General features: G+C 46.7%; 1 long non-coding RNA gene across 1 annotated transcript; it reads right to left on the reverse strand.

Moving 5' to 3' along the window:
- Window positions 1–721: 721 nt before the first annotated feature.
- On the reverse strand, window positions 722–19,105 carry LOC116971318. The gene is made up of 3 exons (XR_004411469.1): window positions 19,096–19,105; window positions 18,286–18,288; window positions 722–770 (listed from the first exon to the last, which is right to left on the reverse strand). It is a non-coding gene; the product is annotated as an uncharacterized LOC116971318 (long non-coding RNA).
- Between the last annotated feature and the right edge of the window lie 8,286 nt (window positions 19,106–27,391).

Genomic DNA, 27,391 nt, shown 5'->3' on the forward strand with positions numbered 1-27,391 from the left:
AGCTCTTCTTCCGTCGCCTCCGCCTCACACCCTTCTTCCATGGGAATGAGTCCTCGCCCCCATTGATGATCCCTTTTCCCGTCTCCAACGGACCCCCTCCTCTTGGAACCCCCCCCTCATGGCCATCTTCCAGCTTTAGACCATTTTATTTTCCTTTTTAAATATTTTCATTATTTTATACAATTTTTTAACAAAACAGAACAAAACAAAAAAAGAGAAAGAAAATAAAAAAAATAAAATAAAAAAAAAAGACAACAGGAAAAAAATAAAATAAAAAGCCGCCAGACATAACAGTATTGGTGCAATCCACATGGTGCTACACAGTCAGGCATTGCAAGAGCAGAAGTAAAGGTCACAGGACTACATCACTGCAGATAATATGAAATTATGAAATTATTGGTCTTTGAGATGGTTGATAAATGTTCCCCAAACACTTAAAAAGTTGTTTGGTACCTTGGAGTTGTAGAAGCGTATCCTTTCCATCTGTATGATTATTATCATTTCATTGAGACATTTTTTGAAGCAAGGGGGTGTGGATGATTTCCAGTTTGTTAGGATCATTTTCTTGGCTGCCACCATACCAAGCATCAGTGCTTGTTGTTCTTCAGACGTGAAGTACAAAGAAGTCTCTGAGCATCCAAAAAGTGCCAGTTCTGGATCAGGGAGAATATCTTTTCCATAGACCCTGGAAAACCACTTAAATATTTCGGACCACTATCTTTGTATATGAGGACAGAGCCAGAAAATATGTGTTAAAGAACCATCTGCACCTTTGCATCTGTCACAAAAAGGAGAAATAGCTGGTAGATTCGATGTAATTTGGTCTTTGAGTAATAGAGTCTATGGATGACTTTAAACTGGATCAGTTTATACCTGACATTGATCGGACAAGTTTGGATTCTGGTCAGACCTTCATTCCAAATGTCGTCAGACACCTCGAAATTCAGCTCAGTAGACCAGGCTTCTTTCAGATCGTTAGTGGATACAGAGGTGGTAAATAGACGCACAAAGCGGGATATTAGAGTCCGGAGGAAGCTGCAGGAGCTCATAGAGTGGGCAACTGTCAGGCATGGTTTGAAAATTTGTATTTTGATCTTTAACATAGTGCCTAATTTGGAGATAGTGAAAAAAATGAGAGTTGGAAAGGTTAAATTTTGATTTCAGCTGATTAAACGAAGCAAACTTTTTGTCAATATATAGATCTCTGAGGGTTGCAAGGCCCTTGTCCCTCCAGACAGCAAACACCCCATCTGTCTGTGATGGCAAAAAGGAGTGGTTGTGACATATGGGGGTGTAAATAGAGACGTTTGACAATGTACTGAAACTTCTTATCTGATTTAAAATTCAAATAGAATTTCTTAAAATAAAGTTCTCACCAACCAACTTATGTGGGGATTCTGTTTTGGGAAAAAGCAAAGTACAGAGGGAGGAATTTTTCACTGCTGTGTTTTCAATGTTTGGCCACAAAGGGGCATTATTATTATTATTCAAAGGTTCATCTGGGAATCCCCATTGCCAGTAAATCAGAGCTCTAGCATTGGCTGCCCAATAGAAGTGCCTAAATATAGGAAGGCCCATGCCTCCCTCATTTTTTGGCTTTTGAAGATGTGCCTTTGATATACGGTGGGCTTTATAGCCCCAAATGAATGGAAGGATAATGGAGTCCAGTTTTTTTTTAAATGATGAAGTAAGAAAAATTGGAAGAATTTGGAATAAATATAAGAATCTAGGAAGAGACACCATCTTGATAACGTTAATACGCCTCACTATAGACAAGGGTAAAATCCTCCATTTCTCGTTGAATTTTCCCAGTTTTGCTAGCCCTGACACCCCCCCCCACCCCCCTATCAGACTGAAGAAGGGTTTCGGCCCGAAACGTCGCCTATTTCCTTCGCTCCATAGATGCTGCTGCACCCGCTGAGTTTCTCCAGCATTCTTGTGTACCTCCATTTCTCTATGTTCAGTTTTAACTTTGTAATCATATCAGCGTAGTTGAGTTTGAATATAAGTTTGGGGTTTAGGGGTATTTTGAGTCCTAGATATGTAAAATGGTCATATACTATCTTAAATGGTAGAGCCTCAAGAAAACCTGAATCTATATTGTCTGATAAAGGCATAAACTTGCTCTTACTCCAGTTGACTGTGTATCCAGAAAGCTTGCCAAATGATTTAATAAAATCTAACAAGGGAAGAACAGAGGCTTCTGGATAGGAGAGATATAATAATAATAATAATAATAATGCATTTTATTTGCTGGCGCCTTTCTGGACACCCAAGGACACCTTACAGGACATAAAATCACAATACATTTATCAATATTAAAATCAAGTTGATTAAAAACAAAAAACAAAAAATACACAAAACATTTTAAGTCATTAAAATCAGGGTGAACATGGTGGAAGTTATGTCGAGTATGCTAATCTAAACAGGTGTTTTGAGTTGTGATTTGAATTGATCGATAGTGTCCAGGTGACGGATGGGAGGTGGGAGAGTGTTCCAGAGACGTGGGGCAGAGCAGCTGAAGGCTCTGGCACCCATGGTGCTGAGTCTAAATGTGGGGACAGTTAAAATTGCAGCTGAGGAGGAACGAAGTGACCGGGAAGGAGTGTATGGTAGCAACAGGTCAGAGAGGTATTGGGGAGCAAGGTGGTGTAGGGCTTTGAAGGTCAGCAGTAAAATCTTGTAGTTAATCCGGTGGTGCACAGGGAGCCAGTGGAGCTGAGTGAGGATGGGTGTGATGTGGTCTGATGATCTGGTGCGGGTGATGATCCGGGCTGCAGAGTTCTGAATGCATTGGAGGCGATAAAGAAGTTTATTGGAGGTGCAAGTGAGGAGGGCGTTGCAGTAATCGATGCGGGATGTGACCAGAGCGTGGATGAGGACTTTTGTATTGTCTTTGGAGAGGGAGGGGCGGAGTCTGGAGATGTTGCGGAGGTGAAAGTATGCAGAGCGTGTGATATTGCTGATATGAGGGCCAAAGGAAAGTGTACTGTCCAGAATGACGCCGAGACTTTTGACATGGGAGGAGGTGGGTATGGGTGAGCCATCAACTGAAATGGTGAACGGGTGGGTTTTGGAGAGTGTGGACTTTGAGCCAATTATCATGATTTCTGTTTTATTTCCTTTGAGTTTTAGAAGGTTGAGTGACATCCAGTTGCTGATAGCTTGAAGACAGGTGGTGAGGGCAGTTGGGGGAAGGGAGGTGTTTGGTTTTGTGGAGATGTAAAGTTGTGTATCATCGGCGTAGCAGTGAAAATTGATTCCAAAATGACGGAGAATATTGCCAAGAGGTTGAATATAGATGATAAAAAGCAGTGGCCCCAGCACCGATCCCTGAGGAACACCATGGGTGACTGTGACAGTTGTGGATGTGACTTTATTTCCCTGGATGAACTGTTTTCTGTCGTGTAGATAGGACCTGAACCAAAGTAGTGCATTGTTGTTGATGCCGGTGGCAGATAGACGTTCCAGAAGAATTGGGTGGGAGATGGTGTCAAAGGCTGCTGTGAGGTCGAGGAGGATCAGGATGGATAAGTGGCCGGTGTCAGCTGCGAGAAGGAGATCATTTGTAATTTTTACCAAGGCTGTTTCAGTGCTGTGATTGTGGCGAAAACCGGACTGAAATGGTTCATAGAGGTTATTGTTTTGAAGGTGGACTTGAAGTTGTGTCGCTACTGTCCTTTCCAGAAGTTTAGTGATGAATGGGAGGTTGGAGATGGGGCGGTAGTTATTTGGATTGTTTGGATCAGAACCTGTTTTTTTTAGAATCGGGGTGACAGAAGCTGTTTTGAGAGATGTAGGGACAGTAGCAGTTGATAGGGAGGAGTTAATTATGGACGTTATGATGGGTGAGATAGGGGGCAGACAGGATTTAACCAGGACAGTAGGGATGGGATCAAGCAAGCAGGAGGAGTTCTTGGACTTGGTGATGAGTTTAGTTATTTCTTCGACTGTTGGAAGCTGGAAAGTAGATAGGGTGGAGAGTGGGGAGTCCAGTGTGGAAGTCCAGGGTGGGCTGTTGTGAGCAGAAGCTGAGAAAGAGTTCAATTGGTGATGAATGCTGGTGATTTTGGTACTGAAGAAGTCCAAAAACGTATTACACTGAGCAGTGGAGGTGAGGTGATTCGAGGTTTCAGGAGGCTTAAGTAGTTTGTTGACAGTGGAGAATTAAGTCCGAGTGTTATTTTCACTGTTGTTGATGATGTTGGAGTAGTAGGAGGATTTAGCAGCAGTCAGGGCATTTTTATATGAGAGAAGATGATCTGTATGCATTTGGTGGTGAATAGTTAGTCCAGTTTTCTTTGTAAGTCTCTCCAGACGCCAGCCCACCATTTTCATATGGCGGAGTTCAGGAGTGTACCACGGAGATGACCTGCTAAAAGAGACTGTACGGGTTTTCAGAGGAGCCAAGGAGTTTAATGAGTGGGATAAACATTCATTGTAGTGATCAACCAGGTTAGCAATGCAGAGTGGGGGGGAAGTAGGATGATGAGAGTTACTGATTAGTCTGTTGAGTTCCACTTGATTAATGTTTTTCACATTACGGAAGGATATGGTGCGCTTCAGATTGCGTTTAGGGAGTGGCAGATTAATATCAAAAAGGACAGTTTTATGGTCTGAAATGGGAAGCTCTGTAGATTTAAGATTGTATGGTGTCACTCCAGAGCAACAGACTAAATCTAAAATATGGCCTTTATTATGGGTTGGGAAATCAATGTACTGAGTGAGGCCAAAACTATCCAGAACAGAAATAAATCTTTAGTAAAGATGTCAGTATGTTTATCTAAATCAATATTGAAACCACCCATTAATATGACATTGGGACCCATGGCACATAGGTCAGATAAAATAGCAGTGAGTTCGCTAATAAAAACTGTAGAAGGCTTTGGAGGACGATAGATAGACACCATGAGGGTGGGTGTACACCCATGTAGTTGAGCAGTCAGGATTTCGAACGAGGATGGCTCTGTGACTGAGACTGATGTGATCTTGAGATTCTCGCGACGAGCAGTGCAAGACCCCCTCCTCTCCCGGAAGCGCAGGGTTTGCAGATGTAAACAAACTCAGGCTTGGTTGAGGTGGAGGTAATCATCAGGCTGTTGCCAAGTCTCAGTAAGACACAGAAAGTCAAGTTTTGAATCCGAAATGAAGTCCAAGATGAGAGGGGCTTTGTTGGAGAGAGATCTGACGTTGAAGAGTGCAAATTTGGATCCATTTGAGGGAACGGCGGGGTCAGCTAACAGAGGAGCTAACACACTGTGGTCAGCAGCTCGACCCGTGTTGTGTGGTTTCCGAGGACCTGTGGACCAAAAGGAGCTGATGGAGTTGGAGTTATTGTTGGAGAAGTTCCTGCGGGATCCACGGTGATTGTATCTTGGTCGATGGAGAATGTCTCGATGGCTGAGGAGGCAGGAAGGAAGCCCAGAGCGGAATCGACGCTGGTGGAGTTCTGCTGTCGAATAGGACAGCGTGGGGTGGCTGTCACTGCGGTGAAAAGCAGGACAATCCAAAGCAGCATTTTGCACGTCCACATCTTGCAGCTCCGGTGGTGCTGTGGGCTCGACTAAATCCGACAGCAGGCTGTGAGACGCCGGCTACCACAGCTGACACAGGTGCTATCAGCAGCAGCAGGGTAAGCCAAACGTGATGCCGAAAAGAATCAACAAATGCCACAGGGCAACGGCCGAGGATAATCAGTCCAACAAGTTCAAGAAAAAAATTTGGTCGAACAATAATAGTGCACACAGTTAGTAGGCTGTGTAAAATTAGCTAACAGACAAAACAGCAGCAGCAGGGTAAGCCAAACGTGATGTCGAAAAGAATCAACAAATGCCACAAGGGCAACGGCAGAGTATAATCAGTCCAACAATTTCAAGAAAAACATTTCGTAGAACAGTAATAGCGCACACAGTTAGTAGGCTGTGTAAAATTAGCTAACAGACAAAACAAAACAAAACAAAACAAAACAAAAAGTCCGGTGAGCAGCGGCAGCCAGCTGCGCCAGCGTTCACTCGACCGGAACCGGATATAGTAATGTGTCATTGGCGTAAAGCCCCACACGACTTTCCACGTTCCCCATCTTTATACCTCTGATGTTTGGGTGACTCCTGATACCTATTGCGAGGGGCTCCAGAGCAATATCAAAGAGTAAGGGGGACAGAGGATCTCCCTGTCTGACCCCACGTTGTAAGTCAAAAGGTCCAGATTTATCATTATTAGTGAGGATGGATGATGTCGGACAAAGATACACCATTTAGACCATTTTATTTTAAACTGCCGGCGGGACATCAACCGCCTCAACAGTATATAATACCATGTAATTCTGTGTTCAGGGAAGTGGAGAGAGGACAGCCAAGTGTCCGTGTTGCTGACTTGGCTGGGGCTTGTTTCCCTTGCCATCTCCGTCGGACGATAATTGGTAAAGTTTTGAATTGGTCTACCAAACTGCTTTGTGATTTGTCTGTTTCTTAAGACGTGAACCTGTTTGTTTAGTTATAAGTTAGCCTTTTTCAAGCAGATTTGATTCAGATTTGAATCAGGTTTTGCAATATAATTGTCAATAAGGAACAATTCCTTAAGAAATAGTTCCCAACGTGAAGCACATGTAAAAGCCACAGAAGCTATTTTGGAAAGTTACAGCGCTATCACTGATGCCCTCAATCATTTGTACTCCGATGTTAATGTGAAGGTGATACCAGGCTTCAAGCTAACAATCTTTTGCAGAAAATGGAAGAACTGGAATTTGTGTTTATGCTGCATTTTTGGACACGTCTGCTAGGTCATTTCCACAAGGTCAACAAAGCCATTCAGAAATCCAAACAAGTTATTGAGTACTTGTGCAAGTTTGTACAGTTCAGGATTTTGTACGCAAAATTAGAGAAGATTTTGATGAGCTTGAGCAACAAGCAAAGGCCACCTTGCCAGATGTTAATTCCAGAACTGTCACAGGGAGACAAAGAGTAATGGGGCTTTTTCACGGGGCGAGTTGACGCAAGATGTCACCAGAGTGAAGTGGTCGTGGTCCAGCACGAGTCTCGCACGATATAACGGGGGTAGATAAAGAGTTCCCACGGCACTCGGCATTTCTGTTATTTGTGCGAGTGACTTGTCCGTCTCCCGAGCTTTCGCGTTAAATCTTGAATGAACATCGTGAACTACACGTGACACAAATGATGTAACTTTTTTTTTCACACACTATAAATATCCTCCCTTGGTTGAATTGGCTCATTTGGAGACATGTTTTACTGTGTATGTGGGAGACACAGATGGACTGAGCACAGTACCTCGGTCTTACTGTGTGTGGGAGAGGGGGAGAAAGAGACGTACACTCACAGAGGCAGAGTCTCTCAGCCTGTGTAAGAGGGAGGGAGAGAGAGAGAGAGGCACACACAAGGTGGATGTGAAATCTCACCTGCCTGTTTCAGTGACAGACACCCGCTGCCAGTAAATGAAGACACCCCCATCTGTCTCCCCCTCCTCTCCCTGGACTATAATCTTTAAAAGGGACTTTAAAAGGGACTTTACTGAAAGGTTACGCATTTATCGACCACAGGCAGCATATCAGAAGGGTCTCGATATCTCTGGAGAAAAAGAATAGGTGGCGATTCGAATCGGAACCCTTCTTCAGACATCCTAATCGGAATTGAGTCTGAAGATGTGTCTCGTCCCGAAACATCAGCTATTTTTCTCCAGAGATGCTGCTTGACTCGCTGAGTTACTCCAGCGTTTTGTGTCTGCCTTCGGTTTAAACCAGCATGTGCAGTTCACTCCTTACACGGGTCTCTGGAGAACATTGATTGGTAGCGTTCCGGACCCTGCTTCGGAAAGGCATCGATCGCTAGTCGGCGAGGACTCCGAGCTGTATCTCTCAAAGAAGTACATGTGAAAAATTTCTCACGGACCATAAAAATGCGTAACCTTTCAGTAAAGTCCCTTTTAAAGTCCCTTTTAAAGATGAGTTATTTTCTTGAATCTCATTAACATAACTCATGAATAAGTTGATGTCCATATGCGGATGCAAATCTTTATTTTTATTTATTTTAAAAATTCAATCCCACAGAAGACAATTTTTACTCACCTTCTGTCCCCTCTGTCCAGCTTCCGGGTTCACCATTCGCAGGAGTTCCCACGGTACCCGCAAGAGTTATTACGGATATCGCACTGGCCACTATGTTCATACAATGTTGCAATGTTCAACCACAAGTGTACAAGTCACTCTTGGAGAAATTCAAACTTTCTTGAATTTTCTCCCGAGTGACCAAGATACACGATTACCTGCCGTTAGCGCTACGGTGGTCCACGGTGGTCCACGAATGCCGTACTGTTATCGCACGAGGTTCCCACGATGTTAAACTCTGGTTAACTCTTGCGTCAAGTCGCCCCGTGAAAAGGCCGCTTAAGGAAGTGGCAAGGAAATGATGGAAGTGCACTTGGTTCTGATGCTTTAGATAACTCTCTTCAAGAGATAAGTTTAGGAAAAAATCCTTTATCCCTATGCGAGATGCACTTGAAACCAATTTAAAAAGAAGAGATACTGTGTAAAGTGAAGTTGCACAACAGTTTTCCTTTCTTGCTAATCTGACTGCATCTAAGCAAGAAATTCAGCAAGGTGTTGAACTGTTGATGGAAGCATACCCAGAAGATGTTGACCTGAAACTTACTGATGAACTTTTGCACTTTCACTCGTACATGAGACAAAGCCATAGGCATACAGAAGAGCACTCTCTGTCTCATACAGACCTTTATCAAATAATATACAAGGAAACAATTCAGATGGCCTTCCCTAATGTGGAAGCAATCTTGCGGCTGTTTCTTAGCTTAATAGTCACCAACTGCTCGGGAGAGAGGTCTTTTTCAAGACTCAAAAGAATTAAAAATGAATTAAGGTCCACAATGTATCAAGAGAGGTTGTCTGCAATGAGCATTCTGTGCATTGAGAGTGACAAACTTAGACAAACAGATCTTGGTGAACTCCTGGATGATTTTGCTATGAAGAAGGCGAGAAAAAAACATTGTTACTCTTAGTGTATTTGTAGTTTCTATATTTCTTAATATTCAAGATTCAATTCAAGAGACACTTATTGTCACATGCATCAATTGGTGCAATGAAATTTGTGGGTCACCATCCGACGTCGGAACGGGAGAACATTCTCAGTGGCTTGGACTTCCACATCGGCCACTTCCTACCGGAGATTGAGCGGCTGAGCTGGGCGGAGATTCATGCTGGCGCCCCTCGGCAAAGGGATGTTGAAATCAGCGCGGCCCGAGGCTGGGAGCTCCGCAAACCACAGCTCCATGATGTTGAAGCAGCAGGCCCAACACGCCAGAGCTTCAAACGGCGATCCAGGTAAGTCATCGCACGCACCGCGGTGAATCCAACATGTATTTTAAAACCAACTGTTTAATGACAACATACAGTAGGATCTAAAAGTGTCACACTGTCACTGTCGGGTAGTCATGGTCCTCTAGTCGTGGGGGTGGGGGATTGGGAGGGGTGGGGGGGCCGCACAAGTGAAATAGCTTAGGGCCTCTCTTCATCTAAACCGGCACTGCCATCATGCCTCTTATTCTATAATGTGGACATGGTAAATTTAAAGTCAGTCAAAGTTATTCGTCACATGCACCAACTAAGGCACAGTGAAATGAATTTACCAGCAGCGATACAGTTGAAAAAAAGAGCACACAATACACAATAGAATTTAACACAAACATCCACCACAGCATTCTTCACTGTGGTGGAAGGCAACAAAATTCAGTCAGTCCTCCTCCCTTTGTTCATCCGTGGTCGGGGCCATAAAACCTCCGCAGTCGCCGCTACGGATGGCCGGATGTACAGGCCCTCTCGTTGGGATGATCAAAACACCGACGTCAGGACGGTCAAATACACTCCGCAGCTTGGAGTGCCGGAATCTGCCACTCTCCCACCGGAGACCACGGCTTCAAGATGTTATAAGCCGCAGGCCGGGGACCTTATCCAGCGTTCCCCGGCAAAGGATCCCAGACTCCGGTTGTAAGTCCACGCCATGCACGCGGCTAGAAGCTCCGCAGACCACAGCCCTCACGATGCCAAAGTCACCAGGCCAGCGATCGGACCACTCCGTTCTGTCAACCACCGGCAAGGGCTCACCCTGCTCCGCGATGGAAAAGTCCACGTTGCGTCCGCTGCTGAAGTTTTGGGCACGACTCCAGGAAAGGCCGCTTCAATCCAAGCTGTCAGGCCGTGAGAGGGGAGGCAGAGAAGCAACGTGGAAAAGTCACCTCTCCGTCGAGGAAGCGACTGAAAAACAGTTTCCCTCTTTCCCCACCCCCCCACCCCCCACACAAGATACACCGAGAGACACACAAAACAAACACTTAGACATACCAAAAAAAACAATAATGTCTCAATAACGAACATGCTGCTGGCAGGGCAGCCGACTCCCAGCGCCCCTAACCGCCCCTAAACGACGGTGGACCTGCAGACCCGCCCAGAAGGCCTGGATCGACCGCCTTGGATCGAGGACCCACGGGAACCCACCTGGAGGGCCGGTAAGCAGACCAGCTGTGGGAAGCAGCGCACGGACCCGGCGGGGGTGTGGGCCGTTGGAGGCCTTGCAACTGCCTGGAGCTCGGCTGGTCTGGGCACCGCTCCAAGAGGCCGAGCACGTGGACTGGATGCGGCCTGCAGAGGTGGAACAGCAGCGGAAGACACCATGGCAAAGCTTGGCCAGGCCGACCCTGCAACGCTGACAGGACAACAGACCGTCATGGTCAGGTCAAGATCCCTGCACTTACAACAACTTGAAAATGGCACCAAACTGGCGACTCTGTACACTGTATTGATGTACTACTGCTATACATTTGAGCTGCATCTGAGATGCTTATCTAATATGTATGCAAGTGCTTAAGTATAGTGATGCTTGTATTGAACTGTATACAAAAATGAATTTCGCTGTACCTCGGTACATGACAATTAAAGTACCACAAAGAGTGAGGATAATAATAATTTTACTTCGGAGTCACATGAGTGACTACGTGAAGACCCCGTCCAGCACGCATGCGCGACATAGCGTCTCACGCAGTGCACAGCGATGGACGGGAGTACGAGCTGTCTCACAACAATTTGAAAACGGACCTTCAGGTAAGCAAACTTACTCTGAGGACATGGTGTTTTGGAAACCTTGTTCTGTTTTAATTTTAAATAGGAACATGAACAGGGAAAACACCAAGGAAGGTCATTCCCGTCGGACTACAATGGACCAGGAGGGTTCCAGCAGTGGGGGGCGAACGGTGGCAGCTGGACCGCACACGCTGCGGTCCACAGTCACCAACAGCATTCCGAGCCGAGCCCATCGCCGCTAGCACAGCTCAAACAACCGCAGTGGGCTGGATGTAAGGCACAACGGAAGTCGGACCGGCTGGTTCACTCAGACGAGCCCGGCACGGTAGACTCACCGCCCGAGAGCGACAAAAGGTGACCGTTTCAAGCCTTATGGAAAGGCTCATGGAGCGAATGCTCCAGCGAGACTTGCTCCGGGTGATGGGGCAAGCTCGCCAAGGGAGCACAAACACTACCGCTCCAGTGCACAAGCACTGGCCATCGCATCTCCCTCAACAGAGGGGAGCGTTGGCGACCAGGACTGGGCTGGTCAAGAACAGGAGTCACTGGCTGAAGAAACCGGAAGTATGCTTGAGGTACATGATCAGGAAGAGCTGCTGGGTGTGGTGAACCGCTACGTGGCGACACCACGAGCGGGACGGCCGTTGCAGCCTAAACTGGTGGCCAGCTTATTACCTGTCCTTTAAACCTCTCCAAGACAGCTAGTCAATGAGGCGCTGGAACTTATTACGCCTCCCCAAAATTGCATTTGCTCAATGTGCCTGCCGTTACTGGGGGTACATTGAGCAGGGTATCAAAACCCAAAAACTTAAATTGCAAAAAATGTTGATACTTCTGACGTCGGCAGTCACTTCATATGCTCATTCCATGGACAGGGTTGACATGACAAAACACCCTGGCTCTACTGTGCAACACAGTATGTGATTAACAACCTCTGGAAGGAGGTCATAAGACCTGCCCTCAACCTCAAAAATTTGCAGGACTGTGTAGAACGCCGGTCTCAGAACCATAGATCCTGCTATTTGGCGAAGAATTACCAAAACAAGCCAAAAAATCTGGACGAAGAATCCAAGGCATTTGGCCTCATGAGGGCAGGACCTGGAACGAGCAAACCACGCAAACCCAGACGGCAGTACCTCTACCCAACCACCAGTAGGCGTCTACTTCATGATACTGGTGAAAGCTCGGGGGCCGCATACCATCCCCGCAAGTCTTTCGGGACAGGGCCCAGAACGGGCCCCATGGAAAATGCGCCACCACCCAACAGCACCACCAACAGACAAGGAACCAGAAACCGAAGAAATGAACACACCACCAAACAACAGTGCAGGTAGGTGGGTCTGGTTCCTACCATCACATAAAAGGTGGGGGGATTGTGCTAACAGGGGGGAGACAACACCTGTTTTTGGAAGCATGAAGATCTATCACACTTGGTAGTTATATACCAAAAAGTATTCAAGGATAAAAATTGAATTCATTCAAGAAAACTTGTCACCAGTTCAGCATGCACCCCAAAGGGGTTTTACCCTCTCACCAAAAAGAAAACATGAGGGACAAGCTGAACTGGAGAAGTTACATACAAAGGGATCATAGAGAAATCTAAACATGAACCTTTGGAATTCATATTAAATTTACTAAAACCATTTAAAAAAAGATGGTGAATGTCGCATCATCATTGACTTAACCACATTGAATACTTTCGTCAGGTATACACACTTTAATGGAAAGCATTTGTAACTGCCAAACAATGGATTTCCTAAGGATGCTTTATGGCAGGCATCGACTTAAAAGATGCATACTATTCAGTACCCATTCATAAAGATCATCGGAGATACCTAAAAATTTACCTGGATGGGGTAACTATGGCAGTACAAATTATTGACTAATGTGCTAACATGAGCCAAAACTGTTTACCAAGATATTAAAACCAGCCCTGACACTATTAAGGAAACATATTGTCATGGCATATCTCGATGATATTTTAATAACAGACAAACCATGGAATTAGCTAATTCAGCAGCATTAGCTACTAAAAACTATTTAACCTTGGGCTTTGTCATACATCCAGATAAATCTACGTTTACACCATCCACAACTATGGACTATCTGGTATTCACAATTAACTCAGTCCACGCGTCTATAACATTGCCAAAAGAAAAGTCAGCAGAATTGGCACAAACCTGTAACAAATTAATGGTTAACAATCGACCAACCATTCGACAAGTGGCAAGAGTAATTGGGAAATTAGTAGCAGCATTACCAGCTACCTAGCTTGAACCTTTGCATTAGAGCAAAGGTGCTAGCGTTTTAAACAACATGCATGTCACTTTGACTGAACCATGAAATTGCCTATTTCAGACTTATAATGATGGAAAGAGAACATTTGGCATTGTTCCAGTCCCATCATTTATCAATAACCCATATCCAGAACTGGTGGTAGATGGACTAATCTACAAGTTCAAAAGTTCACCATTTGCATGTTCGTTTACAATTTGACAATACCACAGTGGTGGCCTATATTAACCACATGGGCGGGATAAAATCGATATCATGTGATAATTTGATCAACACAATCTGGTAATGGTGTGTCGACAAACATATTTGGCTATCAGCAACTTACCTACCAGGTAAGCTAAATACTGTGGCAGACATGTTAAACCCCAAAGTATTTGCTGAAATTACAAAGCAATATGGAACACCAGATATCGATTTCTTTGCATCCTGACTGAATCACCACGTACCGATGTATGTCGCTTGGGAACCAGACCTTGAGGCAGTGGCGATGGATACATTTTCGCTGAACTGGGGGGAATTAATCTCTATGTTTTTCCCCCCTTTTCTGCCTCATCAGTCAGGTACTACGCAAAATACAGATGAACTTTGCTTCGGGCTTTTTGGTAGTACCCGACTGGCCTACAGCCATGGTTCCCAGTGGTCCTTGACAGGGTCATTGAAACCCATGACCATTCTCAGCGGACCAGATCTACTGATCCACCCTGTATCAGGTGAAAGTCACCCATGCCATGACAGAATAAGCCTACTGGGTTGCAGATTCCAAAAAGACCTTTTGATGGACCTGGGATTGTCAAATAGGACCATGGATACGATGACAGCATCTCACCGACTTTCCACCAAGAAACAATATCTCTCCAGTATTAGAAAAAGGGAAACATACTGCTCGAGAACAGAGACAACCTACTAATGAACCACCATATCTATGTACCGGAGTTCCTGGCCAGCCTTCACCACGATGTAGGTCTGAACTATAGCACTATCAAATGTGCTAGAAGTGCACTGTCAGTCTATCTAAGACAGGCACCAAGGGAAACAGGCCATAGGGTCTCATCCACTGGAGGCCAAATTAATGAGAGGTACCTTCTATTCATAACCCCCTAGACCTAGATATACCAATATCTGGGATGTCAGCGTTGTCCTGACATACCTAAGGGATGGCCACCAGCCAGATCCCTTACTCTGAAAACAGCGACCCTGTATACGGCCATGCTGATGGCTTAGTCTCAGCATAAGGGTCCATTCCTTTTACCTACTCAGACTGGACAATATGGTCGTAACATCAGACCAAATAACATTCACCATTCAGGAGCTGGTAAAACAGATTAGACCAGGAACTTCTGGACTCATTATGGAATTCCGGGCGTACCCACATGAACCCCGTTATGTGTCATGACTCACCTTCTACAATATATCAACGCAACCTAAAATTCCCGAGGGAGACAGAAAGCACGGTGGGTCAGTCACAAAAAAGCCACTGGGTCAGGGTACCGAGCCAACCCATCTCTAGATGGCTCAAACAGGTATTGGGAGCTGCTGGAGTGGATACCGATATTTACACATCTCACTCCACCAGGGCAGCATCCACGTTGGCGGCTAACAGAATGGACGTGCCATTGGACCTACCCTGGTAACAGCGGGGTGGTCCATGGAAAGAAGTTTTCAAACATTCTACAACAAGCCATCAATAAAACCTGTTTCACTTGCAGAGAGAATTTTAGACGCTGCAAAAAATATAAAATTTAAGCCCGGGGGAGCATTAATTTCTTTGTTATTATTTTCAAATAATACCATTATTATTTTACAAACAGATTCATGTTTGATTACGATAACATACTTCCTCCCTTGGATGACTTCGGCAGCGAGTGAAGTATGGACTGTTACACGGTTTGAAATCACAGAGCTTTAAAATCTTCACGTAGTCACTCACGTGACTCCGAAGTAAAATAGTAAGATTAAACGAGAACTTACCAGTTTGAAGTTTGATCTGTATTTTATGAGGAGTTACGATGAGGGATTACGTGCCCTCCGCTCACACCCTCAATTATAGAGATCAACTGGTATCTTAGTTCTCCTTACCTTTACTATGTTTATTTCAATTATTGTGTTTTCTGTGATTCCACACCGCTGCTTTGAAGTATGTCCCGCATGCGTGCTGGACGGGGTCTTCACGTAATCCCTCATCGTAACTCCTCATAAAATACAGATCAAACTTCAAACTGGTAAGTTCTTGTTTAATCTTACTATTTTATCCAAACTGATAAATGCAGGGTTAGAAAGGATGGGCAGGCACCAGGTGGAATTTAAAATTGAACAATGATATGTTTGGTCAGAAATTTGAATGAGAGGGCACCATTCTCTAGCAGTAGAAAGGAAATTAGGTTTGGTAGTCTTGTACATTGTTCCTTGAAAGTGGCCGCACAGTCTAGCAATGTTACAAAATTTTGAGATTTTAAAAATCAAGTCTGTAATTTATCCCATCAGATAAAGCATAAAAATAAGTTTAATTTGACACCTAATTCACTTTCATATCTCAAGTATTTAAAAAGTTATGGCCATTTTCATACTCGGAAATGAGCATCTTGTTCCCTATTGATTTTCTATGGACATAACAAAAAAGCTGTGATCTTGAACAGTCAAAAGCCCATAACTTTCTTAAAAATTAAGAAAACTGAATGAAATTTTCAGTTATCATAGATTGAAGCATTCTGAAACAAATATAAAATAATCTTACTTGGATGACCTGAAATTAAAGCATATAATTAGTTAGTTACCTAATTGTAGCTAATTTCAGACTTCAATTACTAGATCTAAACATCTATCCATTTCTTAATAAATGATTAACATTTTTAAATAGCCTAAATGTCCAAATAATATTCACAAATAATTCACAATAAAACATGATTTTTAAATCTCATTTACATTAATTTATAGGCCAAATGGAAGGAATTTAGTGTTCAATTGCTGTAAATAAATGCCCATTTAAATCAGCTTTCCAGTGGGTCCCTGTGGAACGCGCTGGTTTAGAACGTTCACATTGCGGTAGATTTGTGCCCCAAATGCCCAGAAAAATACTGCGCGATATAATGGGCCCAAATTGAGCTACTCGCAATATTAAACTTTGTATAAAGGGTTCTTTAGAAGCCCTTTTTAATGTAAATATATACAGCCTAACTTCAGCTGTTTGCTTTATGAGACTCTGCGGTTGCTGACGGTCGCGGGTATAGAGATTGATTTTTAAACTACTATAACTATTTTACGAGGCCTTTAAAACTAATAATAGCTTTTGCGACGGGGTCTTCCAGCGATTTTTCGTTAATAATTAACTAGGCTGAACATCTTCGATTTGAACAGCCTAGAGAAAATCGCGTTTTAAACCCGCCCCCTCTAAACGGCGCCAAAATCGCGCACACCCGTAGCGGCAGATTTTCAAAGACGCTTCAGGTAGGCTTTGCAACATACCTACACAGTCTGAGCAAGTGCTTTTTTTAAACATACGTGCTTCCGGGTTGCATATGCATCTGCAAAGAGTATAAGAATAAGGGAGTCTTGATGAATCTTTCATAAATGTCTGCCCGCCAATACTTTAGGAAAGATAGGGAATATAGCAAAGTGATTTATCTAAAATGCCTCCAGAGATGAGAAAGATCAGTTATGTGGATTGACGGCAGGCTGTTCAATCTGAACTGAGTTCTGCTAAGTGATTCTCTGAGACAGCAGCTAACTGAGTTAATAGTGGAATGAGGGAAAGTCATTACTTTTGTGAGAGAAGGGGACAGAGGTGTGTCTGTGTGTGCCTGGAATGGAATGTGGGAGTGACAAATAGCATTCACACAAGAATTCACAATCTAACATGATTTTTAAATCGCATTGTCATGAATTTATAAGCCAAATGGAAGGAATTTAGTGTTTAATTTCCGTAAATTAATGGCCATTTAAATCATCTTGCGAGTGAGATTTTGTGGAACGCGATCGATTGGAACGTTGCATTTGCGGTGAATTTAAACCCCATATCGGCAGGAAAAACACTGCCGGTTCGTATGGGGCCTAAATCACCTTTTCGCAATGTGAAATTTTGATTAAATGCATCCCAAGAAGCACGTTTATATGTACTTTTGTGAGAGAAGGGGACAGCGGTGTGGCTTGTGTGTGCCTGGAGTTCATGGAATGTGGGAATGTCGGAATAATCGTCATGGTGTTTCATATTAATGGAGTGGAAATATGCAAAGGATTACATATTGCAGAGGACTCTCCTTTTCATGTCCAACCAGGGTGTGGTGATTCTTGAGGTATTGCCATATCTTCGGCTCAATCACTTTAAGTTGCTTTATAAATAATCCTCTTTCCATCATCAGCTCACAAAATGGAAATGATAATTGATTTCACACTGTGTACTTCCCCAGCAAATAATGCAGCCCAGGCCTGCACAGAGCAAAATGATGTAGTCATGAGTGCCATGCAAATACTGCGCCTATTAGAGCAAGTATTTTATTTCTAAATTACTGGAGAAAGTTGTTTATGCTCAGCTAAAGCTATTCCTGGATGGGCATAATATACGGGAGGTCTTTCAGTCTGGGTTTAAAACTATGCACAGCACAGAGTCAGCATTGCTAAGGGTTTTTAATGACATCTTCCTAGCTAATGATTCTGGTGATTGTGTGGTTCTTGTCCTGCTGGACTTATCTGCCGCCTTTGATACAGAGGACCATAATATCTTATTATCTCGGCTACAGCAGTTAGTGGGCATCTGCGGCAGTGCCCTGGGATGGTTCAGGTCCTATCTGGCAGACAGAACCATGTGTGTTAGCCTTGCTGGTTTTGAATCCTCTTCCGCGGCCCTGTCATATGGGGTTCCGCAGGGTTCGATTCTGGGGCCCCTGCTTTTCTCGCTGTACATACTTCCTCTGGGTTCCATCCTTAGAAAGCATGGCATCTCTTTCCATTGTTATGCAGATGATACCCAACTTTATTTGCCGCTGCGGAAGGAAGACGCCTTTTCTGTAAATTCACTTCTGTCTTGTCTTGAGGACATTAAGTCCTGGATGGCCCTAAACTTTCTATGATTTAATGAAAAGAAGACAGAGGTGATTTTGTTTGATCCCAATGGCTGCCGTGAACCTCCATTTGTTGATTTAGGTCCATTGTCACGGTACGTGAAGCCAACAGTTTTGAATCTGGGTTTTAGGATGGACAGTGACTTTAAATTAGATCGCCAAATAGGCGCGGTGGTTAAGTCCAGCTTCTTTCACTTAAGGAAGCTGGCAAAGGTGGAACCCATTCTCGAGCGGCAGCATTTTGAGACAGTAATCCATGCCTTTATTACATCTAGGCTGGATTACTGTAACGCACCCTATTTTGGAGTTGCCCGTTCTTCACTGGCTCGTCTCCAGTTGGTTCAGAATGCTGCTGCTCGCCTTTTAACTGGAACTCGAAAGAGGGAGCACATAACACCAGTTCTGGCCTCCCTCCACTGGCTCCCGGTGCTCTCTCAAGTTCATTTTAAAATTCTGTTATTTGTTTTTAAATCTCTGAATGGGCTCGCCCCGCCTTACCTCTCTGAGCTGCTCCACCCATACGCTCCTGCCCGGTCCCTCAGGTCAGCTGATCAGATGCTCCTGGAGGTACCGAGGTCTATGCGGAATCTCAGAGGGGATAGAGCCTTCTCTGTTGCTGCTCCGGCACTCTGGAACGCTCTGCCGTTGCACGTCAGGCAGGCCCCCTCACTGTCCATCTTCAAATCCAGTATTAAAACACATTTATACTCCCTGGCTTTTGACCATGCATGAGACTTTGCTCCTGCTTGTAGTGTTTTTAATATTTCTTTATTTTGAATATCTTTACTTACTCCATCTTTTAACAGTTATTATTGGTGTGTATTAACTTTTTTGTCAATGATTAGTGATGTACAGCACTTTGTTGCAACTATGTTTGTTTTTAAAGTGCTCTATAAATAAAATTATTATTATTATTATTATTATTATTAAGTCAGTCTGAGGCAATTTGTCTCCTGCCGACACTCGTCATCTACACAGCACAAGCCAGGAGTGTGATGAAGAACTTTCATTTACTTGGATGAGAACAGCATTCAACAACTCAACATTAAGAAGAAGAAAGCAGCTGCTTTGATTGGGACCTCAACTGCCAACCAGTCTACAATAATACCCATTTCCTCCAGTGTTGGGCCTTGGCTGCAGTGTGTACCGATCTCCAAAGTATAGTGCAGTTACTCATGCACCCTGCTCCATCAAAATCCATGACCTCCACCAGGCACGGAAATCTCTATCAAAATATGGAGGGGACTGGGGGACAGGTGGGGCCACCATTTCTTGGCGGCCGCACGCCCATGAGCACACTCATACACACATGCAAGGCTTCGGAGGCTCAATCCAGCACTAAATACACCTCAACTCTGCCTGCCCTGCCTGGACTGACGGGACACCAGCGCTGCTTCTCCACGCTGGCTGTACACATGGGCCATATTTCAGGCAGGTCCGTAGGTTAACCCGGCGGGACAGGCTGAGTTGAGCTGGGTTTAGCGCTGCTTCTGTAGGCCTGGGGACACCGCTCTCTGGCTCTCTGGCCAACCTCGGGCGTGGGGGGGGGGGGCACTCAGGACAGCGCCGAAGAGCCGGGATCGATCCGTCCAGTGCTGCTGAGAGTGTTTTGGCACGTCTCCCTCCTCCAATCGCCGCGTTCTATCTTCAGTCCCACCATCCCCCCCCCCCCCCACTTCCACATCTGACCGACACCTCCCTCCTCCAATGATCATGCTGAATCGCCACCATTGCTTGCTGACCGACGTCTCTCTCATCCAATCGGTGCCCTCGATCAGCAGTCCCACCCCCACTCTCACGGAAAGCAGAAGTTTCACCGGGCTTTAAAATCCGGATTATAAAAAATGGGGGTAATCGTATCCCACCTCTCAAAACAGGGGGGGAGACGTGTCCCCCCTGCCCCCCCCCCCCCCCCCGGGATTTCTGCCCCTCACCTCAACCATGAAGGACAAGTGCAGCAGGTGCATGGTAACATCACCAGCAGATTTTACCATTCGCACACTACCCTGATCTAGAAATATCTTCAGGTCTCTGAAATCCTCTATTGCGGAGATTGGATCATAGGAGATATTTAATGAGTAGATTGATAAATCTATGAAAGATTATGATCAAAGTGAAAGGGATTCTGAATGGATACTCCGATTTATTATGCCTTCTTTCATCTTCACTGAGTCTGTATCCTGCAACTCACTTCCCAACAGCTTAGTGGGTGCTACGTCACTGCAGTGGTTGAAGAATGTTCTCACCATCACCTCCTTGTGAATAGTGAGGGGTGGGCAAACATTCTGAAAAAATATTTCAAAAGGTAAATGAAATGATTCAGAAAAGTTGTTCAAGATATGTCAGAATGAGCTGATCCCACTCACACTCGCGTTCAACTGGCATTCTAACACCTCCAAGTATTGATTAATCTTTTACCCAACGCACACCCCAGTAAATATCAACCAAATCCTGGAATTCAAACCCCTTCATGCTGCAAAGTAGTCACAAGTCAAACAAACAACAGTCAGACTACTCCTATAGATAAAAGATAAATTATACCAAATATGATTACAATCAAGTCATACACAAGTGTAACACGTAATGCAAAGAGAAGAAGTACCAGAGTGTTGAATATAGTATTATGGCATTCTAGTGTTACAATTATGGAGAATGTGCAAGGTCTGCATTTGAGTTAGTTTGGAACATTGGGACTACACCGTGGCCCATCGGAGGACCATTTAGATCTGATAACTGCAAGGGAGAAGCTGTTCTTCAAATCTGGTGGAACATGCTTTCAAGCTTTTGTATCTCCTGCCCAATGGAAGAGGGAAGAGAATGACCAGAGTGAAACTGGACTTTGATTATATTGACTGCTTTCCTGAAGCAATGTGAAGTGCAGATGAAAGCGATGGTGGGGAAGGTAGTCTGTGCGATGGACTGGGCTACATCCACAACTGGAATGTCTTGCAGTCTTGGGTAGAGCAGTACCCAAACTAAGCTGTGATGTAATTAATGGTGTAACATTCCTCCATAACACAGAAAAACAAAACAAAAACAATCATCAATACAGTGAGTGGTTTCTATGTCTATTAACAAGGATCTCCAGAATGTAGCATTTTGTTCCAGCATGATTTGTCACTCGTAGTTCACTGTTCTGTTGATAAACATCCGCTTGAGGTCAGGCTGGGACCACAATCAGCCATCACTACTCAAAATGGAAGAATTCTTCAAGTTACTGGTTTTAAAAATTGCAGACCGATTTTTCTTTCCTTTTACAAACATAAGAAATAGTCATGAGTCAAACTAATAGCCAGACAACTCAAACCTGCTTCACCCCTGATGAAAACATAGCTGATATTCCATTGTCCTGCACTATTCTCAAATCCACATCTGGAGCTGTTCTCTTTCCTTCTATTCTCAACAGGGGAAAGGGATGAGAAATATCTTCTTGAAAGACAGCACAGTAGTTCATCTGGTGGAGCTACTGCTTCACAGCCCAAGAGAACCTGGTTCAATCCTGAACTCGGATTCTGTCTGTGTAGAGTTTGCACGTTCTCCCTATGACCATGTGGATTTCCTCCCACATCCCAAAGACAAACGGTTTGTAGGTTAAATTGTCCTCTGTAAATTGCCCCAAGTGTGTAGGGGAGTGGATGTAAAAGCGGGATAACATAAAACTTGTGTGAATGGATGTTCGATGGTTAGCATGGACTCAGTGAGCCGAAGGGTCTGTTTCCATGCAATATCTTTAAAATAATCACGTTGGATTCTGGTTCAGGCCATGGAGAGCCGTACCCATGACAGTCTTGAATATTATCTCAGCAATCATCATGTCAGCCTGGCCCAGGAATTCAAGGCAGTGACTCAACAATGACCTGATCCAGTGGGAACTGGCTGCTACAGGGAGAAGCCGAGCTGAAACAGGGAGAGCCAGTGGATGTAGTGTACCTGGACTTTCAGAAAGCATTTGATGCCCCACATAGGAGATTAGTGGGCAAAATGAAAGCATATGGTATTGGTGGTAGGGTGCTGACATGGATGGAAAATTGGTTGGCAGACAGGAAACAAAGGAAGGGGATTAACGGGACCCTTTCGGAATGGCAGGCGGTGACTAGTGGGGTACCACAAGGCTCGGTGCTGGGACCGCAGCTATTTACAATATATATTAATGATTTGGGTGAAGGGATTAAAAGTAACATTAGCAAATTTGCACATGACTCAAAGCTGAGTGGCAGTGTGAACTATGAGGAGGATGCTATGAGAATGCAGGGTCATGGACAGGTTGGGTGAGTGGGCAGATGCATGGCAGATGCAGTTTAATGTGGATAAGTGTGAGGTTATCCACTTCGGTGGCAAAAACAGTAAGGCAGATTATTATCTAAATGGAGTCAAGTTGGGAAAAGGGGAGGTACAACGGAATCTGGGGGTCCTTGTTCATCAATCAATGAAAGTAAGCATGCAGGTACAGCAGGCAGTGAAGAAAGCAAATGGCATGTTGGCCTTCATAACAAGAGGAGTTGAGTATAGGAGCAAAGCGGTCCTTCTGCAGTTGCACAGGGCCCTAGTGAGACCACACATGGACCACTCAATGACATTCTTGCTATTGAGGGAGTGTACTGTAGGTTCACCAGGTTAATTCCCGGGATGGCAGGACTGTCATCTATATTACTAAAAGTCTGTTCTTGACCGGTTTGGCCATCTGTGCTGCGATTTCCGAGAGAACGCCGCCACCTACGGCCGTCATTTTTGGCCACCTTGCTCAGAGCCCCCCTCCGCCATATGTGTGCCGAGGATTTTTCCCGTAGATGAAAAATTACAGAGATATCAATGATTTTACAAAATTCCCCATTCTCTCTGCTGCCCCTGCTGGCGGCAGGGGGGGGGACTATAAAACCAGGAAGTGGTGTGCCTCAATCAGTGTCTGCAAGCTGGAGGAAGGCAGAGGGTCACTTTTCTCTGAGTTGTGAATACTGAACACATGTCTACTCAAATGTAAGTGCCCTTAGTGGTTCTAAAACGCTTGCAGAATGTGTCTATTGGTTCTAAAATGTTTGCAAAAAGTGTTTATTGGTTCTAAAATGTTTGCAAAAAGTGTCTCTTTTGGTTCTACAATGCTTGCAGAATGTGTCTTTTTTGGTCCTAAAATGTTTTTTTAGGTTCTCCCCCCCCCCTCCTCTCCCGCCCCCTCCACCTCTCCTCCTCCCCCCTCTCCTCTCCCCCTCTCTCTTCTCCCCCCTCTCTCTTCTCCCCCCCTCTACTCTCACCCCCTCTCCTCTCCCCCCTCTCCTCTCCCCCCTCCCTCTCCTCTCCCCCCCTCTCCTCTCCCCCCCGCTCTCCTCACCCCCCCTCTCCTCCTCCCCCCTCTCCTCTCACCTCCTCTCCTCTCCCCTCCCCCCCCTCTCCTCCCCCCCCTCTCCTCTCCCCCCCTCTCCTCTCCCCCCTCTCCTCTACCCCTCCTCTCCTCTCCCCCCTCCCCCATCTCCCCCCCCTCTCCCCCCCCTCTCCCCCCTTCTCCCCTCCTCTCCTCTCCCATCCCTGCCCTCCTCTCCCCTCCTCTCCTCTACCCACCTCACCCCTCCTCTCCCCCCCTCTCCTCCTCCTCTCCTCCCCCCTCTCCTCCCATCTCCTCTCCCTCCTCTCCTCTCCCCCTCTCCTCTCCTCTCCCCCTCTCCTCCACCTCTCCTCCCCCCTCTCTCCACCCACCTCTCCTCTCCCCCCTCTCCTCTCCCCTCTCTCCTCTCCCCCCTCTCCTCTCCCCCTCTCTCTCCCCTCTTTTCTCCCCCCCTATCCCCTCCTCCCCTCCCCACCCTTCCTCCCTCCACCCCCTCCCCTCGCACACAGCCCCTCCCCCCTTCCTCCACCTCCCTCCCCCTCCGTGGCTCCCACATCTCCCCCTCCCCTCTTCAGCCATACCCTCTCTCTCTCCCCCTCTCTCTCCCCCCTCTCTCTCCCCTCTTTCACTTCCCTCTCTCTCCTTCCTCCCTCTCTCTCTCTCCCCCTCTCTCTCTCCTCTCTCCCACTCTCTCTCTCCCCCCCCTCTCTCTCTCCCCCCTCTCTCCTCCCCGCCTCTCTCTCCCTCGTCTCTCTCCCCTCTCTCTCTCTCCCCCCTCTCTCTCTCCCCCGCTCTCTCTCCCCTCTCTCCCTTTCTCTCCCCCCTTTCTCCTCCTCCCCCTCTCTCCCCTCCATCCCCCCTCTCTCCCCTCCATCCCCTCCCCCACCCTTCCTCCCTCCCCCCAACCCCCTAAACCCTCCCCTCCACACCCCCTACCCTCTTCCCTCCACCCTCCCCCCTCCCTCCCCCTCCCTGCTTCCCACCTCACCCCCTCTCAGCACCCTATCTCTCTCCCCCTCAATCTCACCCTCTCTCTCTCCTCCCCTCCTCCCCCACCTTGCCCCCCTCACCCACCCTCCCTCTTATCCTCCTCTCCACCCCCCTATCCCTCTTGCCCCTCTCTCTGTGTTTCTGTCTCTCTCTCTGTGTCCCTGCCCCTTCTCTCTCTGCTCTCACTCTCTAACCCCCCCCCCCTCTAGATGTGACTGCAAGTTGGGGGCTATGCGTCAGTAGATAGGGTGGTTATGGGGTAAAAGGAGCAAATTAATAATATTAATAAAATATCAAGGGGGTAATTAGCATGAGTGCGAGGGGGGGGATAGTTAGTGTGTGTGACGCTGTATGCCGCCTCCCCGCCCCCCCCACAACCGCACGTTGGGGGAACAGACCCAATGAGTCTGCACTTGGTCTAGTCTATATTACTAAATCTCTGTTCTTCACCGCTTTTGGCCTTCTGTGCTGCGATTTCCGAGAGAACACCACCACCTACGGCCGTCATTTTTGGCCTCCTTGCTCGGAGCCCCCCTCCGCCGCATGTGTGCCAAGGATTTATCCCGTCGATGAAAAATGACGGAGATATTAATGTTTTTACAAAATCCCCCATTCTCTCTGCTGCCCCTGCTGGAGGGAGTGGGAGGGACTATAAAACCAGGAAGTGGTGTGCCTCAATCAGTCTCTCATCAAGATGGAGCTCTGTCAATTAGTTTCTGTCACTCTGAGCTCTGAATGACACTGAACAAATTTCTTCACACCTGTGAGTAAGTACCCTTAATGTGGTTTGAAAATGAAAATATGGTTAGTTTGAAATAAAAAAGCATTGCCTGCAAATGGTTGTTTGGGGGGTTTGGGTTGAAGTTAAAAGGAACTTTCTTTCTCTCTCCCCACCTCTCTCTCCCCACCTCTCTCTCTCTCACTATCCCTCGCTCTTTCTCTCTCTCTCTCCCCCCTGTCTCATTCCCTGTCTCCCTCTCTCTCTCCCCTCCTATCTCTCCCCACCTCTCTCCCCATCCCCCCATCCCCCCCTCTCCCCATCCCCCCCTCTCCCCATCCCCCCTCTCCTCTTCCCCTCTCATTTCCCCCTCTCCTCTCCCCCTCTCCTCTCCCCCTCTCCTCTCCCCCCTCTTCTCCCCCCGCTTCTCTCCTCTCCCCCCCTCCTTTCCTCTCCCCCGCCTCTCCTCTCCCCTCTCCTCTTCTCTCCCACCTCTCCTCTCCTCTCCCCCCCTCTCTCTCCACCTCTCTCCTCCGCCCTCTCTCCTCCCCCCTCTCTCCCCCTCCTCCCCTCCATCCCCTTCCCCTCTTCTCCCCCCCTCTCCTCTCCTCTCCTCTCCCCCCCCTCTCCTCCCCCTCTCCTCTCCCCCCTCTCCTCTCCCCCCCTCCTCTCCCCCTCTCCTCTCGCCCCCCTCGTCCTCTCATCCCCCTCATCCTCTCCCCCTCTCTCTCTATCCCCTTCTTTTTCTCCCCCTCCTCCGCTCCATCCCCTCCCCCACCCTCCCTCCCCTAAACCCCCCCCCCTCCACACACCCTTACCCCTTTCCCTCCACCCCCCTCTCAGCACACCCTCTCTCTCCCCCTCCCTCACCTCACCCCCCTCAGCCACAGCCCTCTCTCTCCCTCTCACCCCCTCTCTCTCCCCCCTCCCCCTCTCTCCTCCCCTCTTCTCCTCCCCCCTCCCCTCTCTCCCTCTCCCTCTCTCTCCCCTCCTCCCCCCCATCCCCTCCCCCACCCTCCCTCCCCTAAACCCCCTCCCCTCCACACCCCCTACCCTCTTCCCTCCACCCTCCCCCTCCCCCCTCCCTCCCCCTCCCTGCTCCCCACCTCTCCCCTCTCAGCACCCCCTCTCAGCACCCCCTCTCTCTCCCCCTCACTCTCACCCTCTCCCTCTCCTCTCCTCCTCCCCCACCTTTCCCCCGTCACCCACCCTTCCTCTTCTCCTCCTCTCCACTCCCCTCTCTCTCTTGACCCTCTCTCTGTGTTTCTGTCTCTCTCTCTGTCTCTGTCCCTTCTCTCTCTGCCCTCACTCTCTACCCCAGCCCCCCCCCCCCCCCCTCTCTCTAGATGTGACTGCAAGTTGGGGGCTATGCGTCAGTAGATAGTGTGGTTATGGGGTAAAAGGAGCAAATTAATAATATTAATATAATATCAAGGGGGGTAATTAGCGTGAGTGGGGGGGGGGGATAGTTAGTGTGTGTGACGCTGCATGCCGCCTCCCCCCCCCCCCCCCACAACCGCACGTTGGGGGAACAGACCCAACGGGTCTGCACTTGGTCTAGTATGTTGATAGAATGGAGCAGCTGGGCTTGTATACTCTGGAATTTAGAAGGATGAGAGGGTTGCATTTATATTGAAATATAAGTTTATTAAAAGTCTGGACATGCTAGAGGCAGGAAACATGTTCCTGATTTTGGGGGAGACCAGAACCATGGGCCACAGTTTAAGAATAAGGGGTAAACCATTTGGAACGGAGATGAGGAAAAGCTTTTTCACCCAGAGAGTTGTGAGTCTGTGGAATTCTCTGCCTCATAGGGTGGTGGAGGATGGTTCTCTGGATACTTTCAAGAGAGAACTAGACAGAGCTCTTAAAGATAGAGAAGTCAAGGAATATGGAGAGAAGGCAGGAACGGGGTACTGTTTGTG

Source organism: Amblyraja radiata, chromosome 3 (assembly GCF_010909765.2).
Source record: "Amblyraja radiata isolate CabotCenter1 chromosome 3, sAmbRad1.1.pri, whole genome shotgun sequence".
Classification (NCBI taxonomy): Eukaryota; Metazoa; Chordata; class Chondrichthyes; order Rajiformes; family Rajidae; genus Amblyraja; species Amblyraja radiata.